The 13,488-nt window shown below is 32.3% G+C and overlaps 1 pseudogene; it reads right to left on the reverse strand.

Moving 5' to 3' along the window:
* Positions 1 to 6,756: 6,756 nt before the first annotated feature.
* Positions 6,757 to 13,488, reverse strand: part of LOC109455138 (uncharacterized) — a 91,143-nt pseudogene continuing 84,411 nt past the window's right edge.

Raw genomic sequence — 13,488 nt, forward strand, 5'->3', positions numbered from 1 at the left:
TGCATCTTTTGGAGCAAAAATTAATATAAGACCAGGTTTTATATTATATTGTATAAGACCCGGTATTATATTATATTATATTATATTATATTATATTATATTATATTATATTATGTTATATTGTTATATTAAGACCCGGTATTATATTATACTATATTATATTATATTATATCATATCATATCATATCATATCATATCATATCATATCATATCATATCATATTATACTGGGTCTTATATTAAAATAAGACTGGGTCTTATATTAATTTTTGCTCCAAAAGACACATTAGAGCTGATGGTCCAGCTAGGTCTTATTTTCAGGGAAACACAATAGATGAGAACCTCAGAAATACTGAAAATTATAGTTGACACTGACTTTATTAGGTGATTAAGAAACTGATTAATTGATAGAGAAATCATAGAAAGCTGTCAAAGGATGTAACATGTATCATTTTCCAAAGGGTTCTTGGCATTGTTTTCTGAATATGCATTTCATTGATGCAAATACTAAAAGATACGTTGCATATCAGAGAGGCCAACTAATATTTTTTTTATATTCCATTTATATTTAGCTTAATTTACCTCCTTATGTTACTACCTCTTCAACCTCAGGTAATAACCTATAGAATTTGATAATGAAAAATGAACCCGATATCACTGTTAATAGTACTAGTTATAGCTAGTGTGCAAAAGTTTAATATTATTGATATTGGTTAAGTAATTAACTTTCTATGAGCCTCAGGGAAAAGTGTACATTTTCTTCAGGATGCTATCAGCATTTTCTAGTATTTTCCATATTCAATGGAGTGAATGGATACCTTTTTCTGTTCTATGTATAATTCAGTAAATTCTAATTTGAATCAATAGTCTCACAAGTTTAGAAAGCATTAAATAAAGAGTTATTATCAGGAATACTTACCTTCTCAATTTACTTCTGGTTTACACAATTACTTTCACTTTAATTTATAAAATCTTGGAGATTAATAAGAAAGTGTTCTAAATTACATTTTTATATTTAGGGAGCTGAATTACAGTGATTGATCCTTGCTTTTTACACAGTTATTTCAACCTATATTTCCTTATTTTTCATGGTATCATTCAGTGCAAAATGGGTAAAAATTTCAGTACTTCTCTGAAATAAATAATACCGGGATGGTCACCCATTTAGCTTATTCATGTTGATATCTTTTACACCAGAAATTAATTTAGGAAAGTTAAATAAAGGATCACTAGTGTCACGCACAGAAGAAGCCACCCAATTTAATCCTTATGAATATGAAATTTGGAAATAATATGAGTATATATTATAGTATGATATAATATACGGTTTATTATCTGATACATTATAAGTATGAATATAGACGTAATACATAAATATTCTTACAGATCAATAATAAAAATATCTCAATTAAATGTACAATTACATCAACAGACATTTTAAAAGAAATAATACCTATGGTGAATATATATATATATATATGTTTTTTAAATCAGTTTTCTAAATATCAATAAAGCAATTATAATAATTTTTTTTTATTACACACGCAATACTAAAAGGCACATCCCCTCACACATACACATTCTTGGAAAAGGTGTTTAGAAACACACTTAAACAAAGTTAAAGAGCACAATGGACTATTACCTGGCCATAAGAAAAGACGAAATACTGCCATTTGTGACAACATGGATAGATCTTGAGAGTTTCATGTTAAGCAAAATAAGTTAGAAAAAATTGAGAACCATATGATTTCACTGATATGTGGGATGTAAAACTGAAAGCAACAAATGAACAAGACAACAAGCAAACAAAAACCCATAGACACAAACAACAGTTTAGTGGTTACCAGAGGGTAACTGGGAGGGGGGAGATGGTAGAAGAGGGTAAATGGGGTCAAATATATGGTAATGGAAGGAGAACTGACTCTGGGGGTGAACATATGGTGTAATATACACATGATGTATTACAGAATTTTATACTTGAAACCTGTATAATTTTACTGACCAATGTCACCCCAATAAATTTAATTAAAAAATAAATGGAATGTTCTTACTATAAAAAGCAATATTAAAATACATATATAAAATTTTAGAAATATTCATATAGCTAATAATTATAAGAACTCATCCAATGGAAATAATCATAGCATAAAAGCCCTCAAATGATTGTAGAGAAGAATATTCAGCATTGCATTATTTATGATTGGGTAATTTACAAATAAGCTTAATGTCCAAAATAGCAAATATATTAAAGAAAGCATTAACTATCTATATATAGAGTTTTAGAAATCACATTTTCAAAATTAGCTAAGAAATAGAGTGTAGTATGTAGTGATACTATAACTATATGTAAAAATCAAGAAATAAATCTTGATATACTATAAAGTACAAATTTTATAACTGTACATATACATTTATATGTGAGATATCAATAGAATAAAATGTACCACGTTTTTGGAGTACATGGCGCTGGGTGATATTCATAACTTATTCTGTTCACTAAATTATGTTTTTTTTTTTTCAAGTTTCATTAATAAATATGTATTATATTTATAATTAGAAAGAAAAATATTACCAAAAAATATAAAAGCCATACATGTCATATTGAAAAAAAGAAAATAGTGACATGTAAAGTATAAATGAGTTAAGTACAATAATTTTTGATAAACTACATTTAAATCAATTTTTAAAGGTTAACCTCTGTACAATGAGTGTATATAAAATGAAAAGAAAAAGCAAACAAAGAACAGGACCAGGCAATCCATCAAATAACTACAAGCAATTAATAAACAAGGAGATATTGTTTACAATCTTAACAAGCAAAACTATATAAATGTAACCATTATAAAATTTTCAACTCCAAATTTGACACATTTTAAATAGAACACATATGCATGCTACACAAAGTTGAAGAGGTAAAAAGTGATGGGCTGTCTAATGCACTACAAGTAAACTAAAATGGTACAATATTTCTATAGAAAGTAATTTGAAAATGAATGCTAGTGGCTTGTTTTCTGAATAAAAATCTATGTTTTTGATACACTGAAAGCTAGTTTATCACAGTGGTTAAGCACATGGCATCTGAAGCCACTTGGTTTCAAATCCCAGCTCTTTCACTGATTTGCACTGTGTCTATAAGGAACTAATCGAAACTTTCCCTGCCTTACTTAACATATCTGTAAATGAGAATAATGATCATGCTTACCTCATCAGTTTGTCATGAAAATTAAGTGAATTTATACGTGTAAAATTCTCAGAACATTTAGAGCAAATGTTAAGCACTCAGTATATTTTACTATTACTATTATTCATTGTATTATTGACATTATTAGAACCCATTTTAAACAAAGAGGGGGCAGGTCTATATGAAGAAGGAGGAAAAACTTACACAGGGAAGAGCCTGGAAATGTAGCCTGATTTCTGATCTCCAAAGGTGTAATAACTTTGTGAAAACCTGTTAATCCCACTCTGCTCTTGGATGGGGTTTTTGCCTTTTATGTCTTTGGCTACAGCCTGTTAGAAGTTATAAGACCCCTCATTCATTTTCCCATGAGTGCGCTAAAACTATCGAGGTGCATTTTACTTTCTAGAAAACCACAAATAGGAAATGAACGGAGACACACAATATAGAAATAATATAGACATCTTATTTTATAAAAATGACTTATCTATAGGGGGTATTTTATGGGGTTGTCTCTCTCTTGCTTTCCTCTTACTTCCAGGAAGTAAAATCTTCCTTTCTCTCAACCACGATTATGTTTTTTGAAGTAGAGATTTAAAAAGTGATTCCCCCAAAATGTGTTCTCTATCCAGTTAAGACCAGATTGACCTTCTTCCTACATCCAGTTCCCTTATCAGACATCCCACTTACATAGGAAATGCCCACTCCTTTTCTAAAAGGAACTCTGAGCTTACTGTATGATACCCGCAAGACATACGAGTATTATCAAAATATTGCACAATAAGTCTAACACTTTTACAGTAACTAATTAAAAAAATTAGAGGCAGATGTATTTTTACAGATGTGATCAAATGTGTTTACAAATGTTATTTACTATAGTAAATAATTGGAAACCAACTAAATATCCAACATTAAAGAAACTATCATGCAGCTATAACATGTTATATAAATTGACTAAAAATAAGTTTTCAAAGAATTATAAGGCCACAGAGTTAGAAACAGCATAATATAAGTGTGCCCCTGCATTATGAAATCTGTTGCATCACCTAAGTGCATGGATGTGGGTGTGGTGTGGACAAAAAGAGATAGTCTCAGGGTGCGTGTCACGATGAAATTGCTTATGGGAAATACACCATATTTTAATGGTTACATTTGGTTTCTGTAATTATGGATAGTGATTTTTTCCTCTGTTATGATTTTTGCATTTTCTAAGTTAATTTTAATCAGAAAGTATTCAAAAACCTTAAATTGTCTACTTTCATATTTCTGCTATAAGATTCAAATGTTTCAAATAGGCTTACCAAGACTTAGACATGAATGAATTTAAAGATATATTGAAAAAAAAAGTCACTATCAACAATTAAGCATTTAAAAAAGCATAAGTGATTTTGCTGACTTGTATTTGTCAGATTGGAATATTAAGAATCTTCTTATTACCCAATGTACAAAGAAGCACACTCATAAAATTGCTGAGAGTTTTCATGGATGCAGCAGTTTTGGAGTGGAGGATGGTGAAAGCAACGAACATCCAAACATATACATCATCTTGCCTAGAAATCCCACGGTTAGGAATTTATACTTTTTGTTATAAAAAATAAGTTTGTAAAAAAATTCATATATATATATCATAGTAACAATGCAATACTTGGTGGCTATAAAAATAGACCCAAAGTGAGGAATCAGGAAAGATTAAAATGTCTTCCAAAATATTCTGTTAAATAGATGATAATTAAAATGTTTTTAAATTTTTACATAATATACAGATTAAATAGGTGGATTTCAATCATTTATAAAACACAATTATACGTATTTTGTGTCTGCATAGAAAATGTAGGAATGGATACAATAAAAATCTTTGAGAGTAATTATCTCTGAGTAGTGTTGATTGAGACCCGGAAAGGTTTACTTTGCACTCTCTGTCCTATGGTATATACTACATTTATAGCAGTATTATTATAATTGACAATGATAAGAAAATAATATGGTGTATTCACTGATATTAAAGATTGAGCTGATTTAATTTTCCTTAATTCGTATGCTGAATCTGATATTGTCTTTTGAGACAGAAATATGACAAATGCCATATTTTTTACCAAGGGAATAAACATGTTCATTTTCTAAATAATGCCCTGCTTTGTTCACCCATATTTTATTACTGTTAGGTCAGATTTCACTAAATCCTCCTGTGCATTCTGGATATTATGTACAATAATAAACATTTTATTACATTTAATTATCTTACCAATTGAAAGATCACTAATGAATTTCTATCTTTACTTTTTTTCCCCAAAATTATGATTTTTATCCATTCAGAAGTAATTCTTAATAAGATATCAGTCCTGATACCAGTTTCAATAATACCCAAAGACTAGATATGTAAATACTTAAATTTCAGTTAAAAGTCATGATTAAGCAATTTTGTTGTATCAATTAAAACACTGACTCAGATAATAAAGGATATACTGAATACAGAATAACTTTAAAATTGCGACCATGGCTACTGTTTTCCACCACCACTAATTTCAAAACAGAAAATTTATATTCTATAATAGTAACTCATTGTACATAAATACATTTTATAATTGCTTTGAGTTCCAAAGAATAATTTTATAGGCAATATGATGCATTCCTAAAAAAAGGCAAATGGATAAAAATACATTTCTGTACACTAGAAAATATTATGCACACATCCACACAAAATAAATTGGTTAAATTCTCTAATTCTTCACATTGGTCTCAAAAAAAGACATACCATTAAAAGAGTGATTGTTTTCCCAAATTGACATTTCAATACTTGATATCTTTGATTTTATCAGCAAACATTTGCTAAACTCATATTATATATGAGATTTGCCACTGTAGATAAGGGATGCAATAGGTTGACTGGATTCAGTTAGAGTTCAAGATTTCTGATTTAACTAATTTTTTTTTCTTGCTATCATCATTTCTATAGTTCCCCTCACTATGACCTCTTATTTGAAATGGAATTTTCTCTCCACAATTTGAAAGACATACCCGCACTCACGTTCACAAAATAACTCTTTTTATGTTAGATATGATCATTTGAATGGTCTCCTTGGGAAACCTTAACTATTAATAATTAGTGGTAAAACTAGTAACAACTGTTTATTATTTTTGAGTCAATTATTAAGACAAGAGAAGCACGTCTTATTGACATGAGACTCTAACAAGGGCCCTAATCTGAAATCCATGAATGACTCAATCACAGATTTTGAAAAAGCCCACTTGTGTGTGTGTTTCCATTGGAGTTACAAATTTGCATTGACCTAAAACAGTGAGGAAACCCCTTCCACAAAATGGATAGTAACTAGTTAATCACAATTCACCCCTATTAGTTTTTTCCTTTACTGAAAGCTGAAACAATGTTGCCAAGGCTTCACCCACCACACACACACACACACACACACACACACACACACACAAAAGAGAATTTGTTTTACAGTATTCATCTACATCAGGTAGTATTGATTTCAGAATAACACCCAATTCAATATTATGTTGCTTAGATGATTTTTTTTTTTTTAGAAAGAAAAGTAAAAATCAAACTTTATTGTTGCTTTTTGCCATCTGGTAGCACTTTACACACTGACTTCGATGTACAGAATACCCTGGATTCAGTAGAAAACCCTTAGAAATGAAGTTTTGTACAATATAAACTTCTCAGCAGTCAAAATTTAGACTGTAAAAAAAAAAGACATGCAAAACATACTTTTCTGAAACCACTTAACTTTGAACAAAGCACCAAATGACGCAAATGCATAATGAGAACAGCATTTCAACTCCACCAAAAGTAGTCATCATAAAAGGTGTAAACATCACCTAACTTCACTAGGCACTGTTCACTTTTTAAACAGGAGACAATAAAAAATATTGTCCATAAACAATGTCCCAACTCTAGGGCAGGTTTCAGAAAGTCAAGTTCGTGCTTGAACAGCGACGAGGTGAGTATGATGGAGATCTGGAAGGTGATCTCTATCCTCCACGACTATAGGAAGGAGAAGGTGAGGGCCTTCTGTAAATCTAACCCCTGTCTGGGGCAGTTCTCTAACCTGCTTCTTCCCCACCTCCTGCTCTGTATGATCTGCTGTAGTAGCCCCGATGATCATAGCCTCGGTCGTATCCTGTCGTAGTAATCACCACGGCCGGAGCTGCCCTAGGCAGGTATATTCCCGATGGTGGGGTACGCAGTCTTTTTGCTGCAGAGAAATCTACTCTGATTCTAGTCCATCAAGCTCCATCCCATTGGCTCGCTCTTTTGCTTCCTTGGCGTCTTCTACATTTTCAAAATATACAAAGGCAAATCCTCTTGAATGTCTAGACGGCTGATCATATACAATAGAGACATCAACAATGGGGCCATATTTAGAGAACACTTCTCTTAGATCTCTTTCTGCAGTGTACAAGCTCAATCCAAATACTCCAAGACAACAATTTGGATCAGGATTTGCCCTGTTCCCAACATGACCCCTGCGAGTAGACATGGGAGAATGACTATGGCTGTGGCGTCTTCTTTAACCTCTGCTGTAAGACCTGCTACAGGATCGTCTGTGGGAGCGAGACCGAGATCTTGACCTTGTGTTATGTCTTCAAGAACTTCTTCTGGACCTAGACCTACGTTCAGATCTGGACCTGGATTTTGATCTGGAGCGCCAGGAATCTTCCTTGGAGCGAGACCTCGCAGGGGTATATGCAGATTTCCCAGACCCATGAGTATTTCCACTGCTGGAAGCAGGATGGGATTCCCACTTGTCACCGCTGTCGCTTGGGACTGTAGCTGGTAGCTGCCGCTGCCGCTCAGCTTGAAGCTGCCAACCTCTTGCTTCTCTGTAGAGGTTCCGCCACAGCCTCCCCAAAACACTCGGGTTTCCAATCTGCGCCTAACCGAACTGCCGCTTAGATGATTTTAAAATTATTGATCAAAAGATCATAATACATGGTTTTTTTTAAGCTTTTAAAAAAAGAGAAAAAAAAGTTAGTAGATTATTTTGATTTTTCAATTAACAGGGCAAGAGAGGATTTAAGATGAGAAATACTTCAATGTAAGAGTTGCATTTCAGTCCTCAATTCCATTTTACTAACTGAAAATATTGATTAGAAAATAATAAAGTTAGGCCCCAGTGCCTCATCTATCTTCTTGTGTTAAGAGGGCAGCTCTAGCAGAGAAGCTCCTATTAAACGTAGGTGTCATTTTTATTCCTTATGCACTTATTTCTATTCTGCACAATTTCCTGAAGGGTGTGAAAATAAACATACTTAAGAGATTTCACAAGAACTGTAAGTATTACTTCAAGGTGATATGCTGCAATTTGATACTTGCTAGCTTCTTTTCCTCCAAAATAAATCAGATCTTTTATTATTGTGTCATTTATTTGTATATTGGGCTTTTAATCTGTAATTGTGACTGTGTCTAGGACAGAAATACCATAATTAGTATGAAAAGCATTTAAATGGAATGCAAACAATGCTGGTTAAAAGTAACAAGTCTACTGCACCTGACACTATACCCCACATGTGGGAGAGATACAGCTAGAAATTCTGTTAAACAGCAGTGCAGAACATCTACCACAAAATAGTCAGTACAGATTTGTGACTTTCAGGGCACACGAAATGTGTGTTCTTAACTTCTAAGTATATTGAGACAGATTCGGTTATTGTTTTATTGGTCATTATAATTTTATTGAATTATAATCAGAGATGAAATTTGTATAAAATGGATCAAAATGGATGTTTTGATTTTCAGATAATATAGTACACCATTGACAATAGCTCGTGAAACAATTTCAATGACAGAGCTCCATACAATTTTGTTGATTTTGAATTATAGCAAGCATCGGTCTAAATCATAATTTGATAATAAACATGATGCAATATGCAAATATTTATGGATGTTTCATCATTTTTGTCTATTTTAAACAAATGTAAGTATGTAATAAATTATTTCTACTCTGTGTTTATTGCTATGGATAAAATTAAGAGGAAGTTTTGAACAAAACTAAATTTTAAGAGTAGGATGTTCCAAGGGATGTACCAATTGTCATTTCAACAACAGTTTTGAATTGATCAACTTTATTTCAACCAAATGGCTCCAACCCAACAATATCCAGAGCACTGTGACTCGAGCCTTATAAATATTAATAACACTGCCATCTCACCCAGTGCTAAGTATCTTATATTGAGATAAGAGAACAAATGAGAAGCCTTTATTCACCTGTAAGAAAGTTAGCTGGACGACTACCTAGGAAGGGTGTATGAAGTAATAAAAGTACAGGTGGACACTGGAAGTGCATGTGTTGGACCATGTTGCAACTTCTAATGTGGCCTCAGGAAATCACTCTCCTCTTTGGGTCTCAGTTTTCTTATTTTTATATATGTGGGTTATTAGAGTACCTCTGATCTTTCTTTTGACTTTTCTATTGTGTGATTAAAGAGATCCATTTAAGATATGCTGCTTGAAAATCTTTTGTGGCTATCACGTAAGCCAGAAGAGAATGTACATCCTGTTTTTCACGTACAAGATCGATATATTCGTCTGTCTATCATTCTATTCATACATAGACATGTAAAATAAAATTTTAAATTGTTACTGTTCAACTCATATATTGCCTCATAAACATTTTAAGGCTTTATAAAATTATTTTATCTATTTTTTTTTTGGTACAACTCTTCTATTATTTTACTCCTTCTTAACTGCTTTATCTATCAATCTCTGAGACCTGTGAAAATCTCCCACTGTGGTTGAGGCTTTGCCTGTTAGATCTCGTTTAAGACCTACCTTGGTTGATTGGCCTGTTAATGGGGTAAATGAGATTGGAATACACAATCTGCTCCTGTGTTTAGATTCTGTAAGTAACTATTTCAAATCCAAAATAACCATTATTAATTTTTAGTCAGAAGCTTCATTTATTAACAAGATTGTTTATGAGTCAGAGAAACCCATTGAAGTTAGGTTAAGCAAATGATAATCTAGTTTATTATGGGAATACAGGCAGAGTATATGAAACCGAAGGACAGGCGACGCCTGCCATCTTTCATTTCTGCTCCTCTCTCAGCCTCTGCTTCATTCTTCTCTGACTCCATGCACTGGCTTTTCTCTTTTGCAATTCACATGGTGACAGTCCAGTCTTTTAAATCTCTCTTTAAAAGGAAAGCACAAATTGAAAATAAAATTCCTTAGTCGCAATTCTAAATTCCCAGAGAAATGACTATAGATCAGAAAATATCAATAGTTAATGGACCGGTTAACTGGTATAAAACACTATTATTTTTTGCGTATTGAAAGTGAGTCTTGGGGGAAAATTCTGATTGTAGGACATTTGGAAAACACAGAGATACTATCTCAGAAATCAAAAATGTATCAAAGAGATCTCTACTGAGAAAGAATAATCTAATCCTATTTCAATATGTATATATGATTCTGGCTATTCTAGTTATGGACTTATTTCAGAGTCTGATACTTAGTAGGCCCTTAAATATAGTTATTATTAATATATAATTTTGTAGTTCAGCGACATTCTTATGACAGACCTGGAGAAGATAAATATCTTTATATGGGAAAAACAAATATGAGGACCTAAACTATACTTCTTAATGGACCATTGCCTTTAAACACATGCCAGTGTATCTTCAATTACATATAAAATCTTCATATGGTCAACTCTCTATGAAGGAATATGTACTGTAGTATCCAAACTATTTTTTTCTTAAAAACTGTTATAGATATTACAGAAAAGAATTAAGACAATTAGATTATAAATGAAAACATTCTTATCTATCATGGCCCTTCTATTAACTAGAATGAGGCTCAAAAAAATTGCTAATGACCCACTAGGAAAATAAAACTTATTTTCCCATTAGTTCCTTCTTGTTTACCAACCTAATATATGACAGCTGCCCTTTCTGGCTGAAATGCCTTATTGAAACCACAGCTGCAATTCAGCAACTGCACTGCTCCTGAGATCTGTTTTGGTAGATGACGCATAGATAAGAGTGGCAGACTATTAAACATTAAATTTTTCCAGTAAAATCTGTTTGAAAATATTTCAATATAAAAATTAATCCAACTTCCCCTTTAACATGTGTCATGTCTAAACTGAAAATTTTTAGAAGGTGAGGAAGAGCGATTACCCAAGAAACTGTAAATTGCCATATGTGTTTAAAGCAGTTAAGTGAAATCAAGGTAGTATAATTTCTGTATTCTTTCATTGGCTCAAAGTCTATCATTAGGGACAATACTTTGAATGATGTATTATTGACTGTAGTCTAGAGGTAGGAAATCATGTATATAATACATAATGTTATAGTCAGTGAATTCCACATTTTGATCTCTTTAATTACGCGATACAAAAGTCAAAAGAAAGATCAGAGGTAATCTAATAACCCACATATATAAAAATAAGAAAACTGAGACCCAAAGAGGAGAGTGATTTCCTTGAGGCCACATTAGAAGTTGCAACATGATTGAATACACGGGCTTCCGGTGTCCCCCTGTACTTTTACTATTTCATACACTCTCCCTAGGTAGTCTTCCAGCTAACTTTCTTACGGGTGAATTAAAGGCTTCTCATTTGTTCTCATGTCTCAATATAAGATACTTAGCACTGGGTGAGATGGCAGTGTTATTAATATTTATAAGGCTCGAGTCACAGTGCTCTGGATATTGTTGGGTTGGAGCCATTTGGTTGAAATAAAGTTGATCAACTCAAAACTGTTGTTGAAATGACAATTGGTACATCCCTTGGAACATCCTACTCTTAAAATTTAGTTTTGTTCAAAACTTCCCTTTAATTTTAGCCATAAAGATCAATGCAGAGTAGAAATGATTTATTACATACTTACATTTATTTAAAATAGAGAAAAATGATGAAACATCCATAAATATTTGCAATACCACATCATGTTTATTATCAAATTATGATTTAGGTCTATGCTTGCTGTAAATTAAAATCCTTTCAACAAAATTGCATGGAGCTCTGTCATTGAAATTGTTTCATGAGCTATTGTCAATGGTGTGCTATATTATCTGAAGATCAAAACACCCATTTTCTCCACTCGTTAAGTAAATTTATCTCCATAAAGGAGCTATGACCCCTCATTCATAAACAAGGCATTGATTCAGTGAGTTTGTTGCTAAGAAAAACCAATTATTTCCATCACAATAATACTTTCTAGCAATTCCAGTTTTTGGGTTGAAAACTGGAGACAATGCTATTTAAAAGAAATGGCAGAGAGGCCACTTTGTAACTAAAAGCAGACAAATCTCTTTTCTTTCAAACATAAGGAAGGGTGTGCTAAAGAAAAAAACCATTTTTTAGAAGCCACAGGAGCATTCTCATTTTCCCACCTGAAATACTTAATTTTTAAATTGAAATCACATAGTTCTCGGGAGAAAATAAATGATATTAAATCATACTTATCTTATGTTTTATATGAACCCTTTTCCATTTTATTGGACAATGAGCTTACCCTTCAGACATTCCAGTAATTTATCTCTAAGATTTATCACAAGAGCTTGTGGTCAGTCAACAAGGAAGCACATACTTAGTATTAGATGGATGGATAAAGCTATTGTAGGCACAGGTTTCATAACAGATCGCTTAGATTTTAGGAAATATGTTTAAAATATTTATTATGATTTTATATTCCCCTGCCTTTAGTTTCTTAGGAAAATATCAATGTTATTATAAATGCATATGATCATATATTTAGTGAGATTGGTGATAATTATGATGTGAGTAAAAACATCTTTCTTAAAATAGTGTTATCTTGGCTGTTTAATGTTAACAGTATTCCTGGTGGATTTTACAATTAAGTTGTTATTTTGTGAATATCCATAAGAGACTCAGTTTAATAGGAATATCAGTAATTATAAACCAGTTGCTCATGAATGCATATTAACAGATTTCAAATCTTCTAAATTACTTTTACTCACCCCCCAAGAAAAGACTACAGAAATTTTAAATTTGGTAAAAATTGTTGTAAAAATATGTAAGGATGTCACTTTTTGCCTTTTTGTGTTGGAAAACTAGGCTTTTGTATTGAAGAAAGAAACCTCATCCAGGCCATGACCCTATTCATGAAGTAAGGGCAGTAAGCAGGACTCAGAAACACATACTCACAGGTTTCTCCCAGCCTCGTTAGTGAGTAAGGAATATATATGTCATACACCCAGCTGGGCTACATCAGCAACACTACATTAAGCAGCATATACAATTTGCACGTTTGTGGACTGATATGCTCAGCATTTATGAATACTCATTTTTCTATTGCCTGAAAAGAAACAATACTAATAGT

This window comes from Rhinolophus sinicus, linkage group LG14 (assembly GCF_036562045.2).
Source record: "Rhinolophus sinicus isolate RSC01 linkage group LG14, ASM3656204v1, whole genome shotgun sequence".
NCBI classification, from domain to species: domain Eukaryota; kingdom Metazoa; phylum Chordata; class Mammalia; order Chiroptera; family Rhinolophidae; genus Rhinolophus; species Rhinolophus sinicus.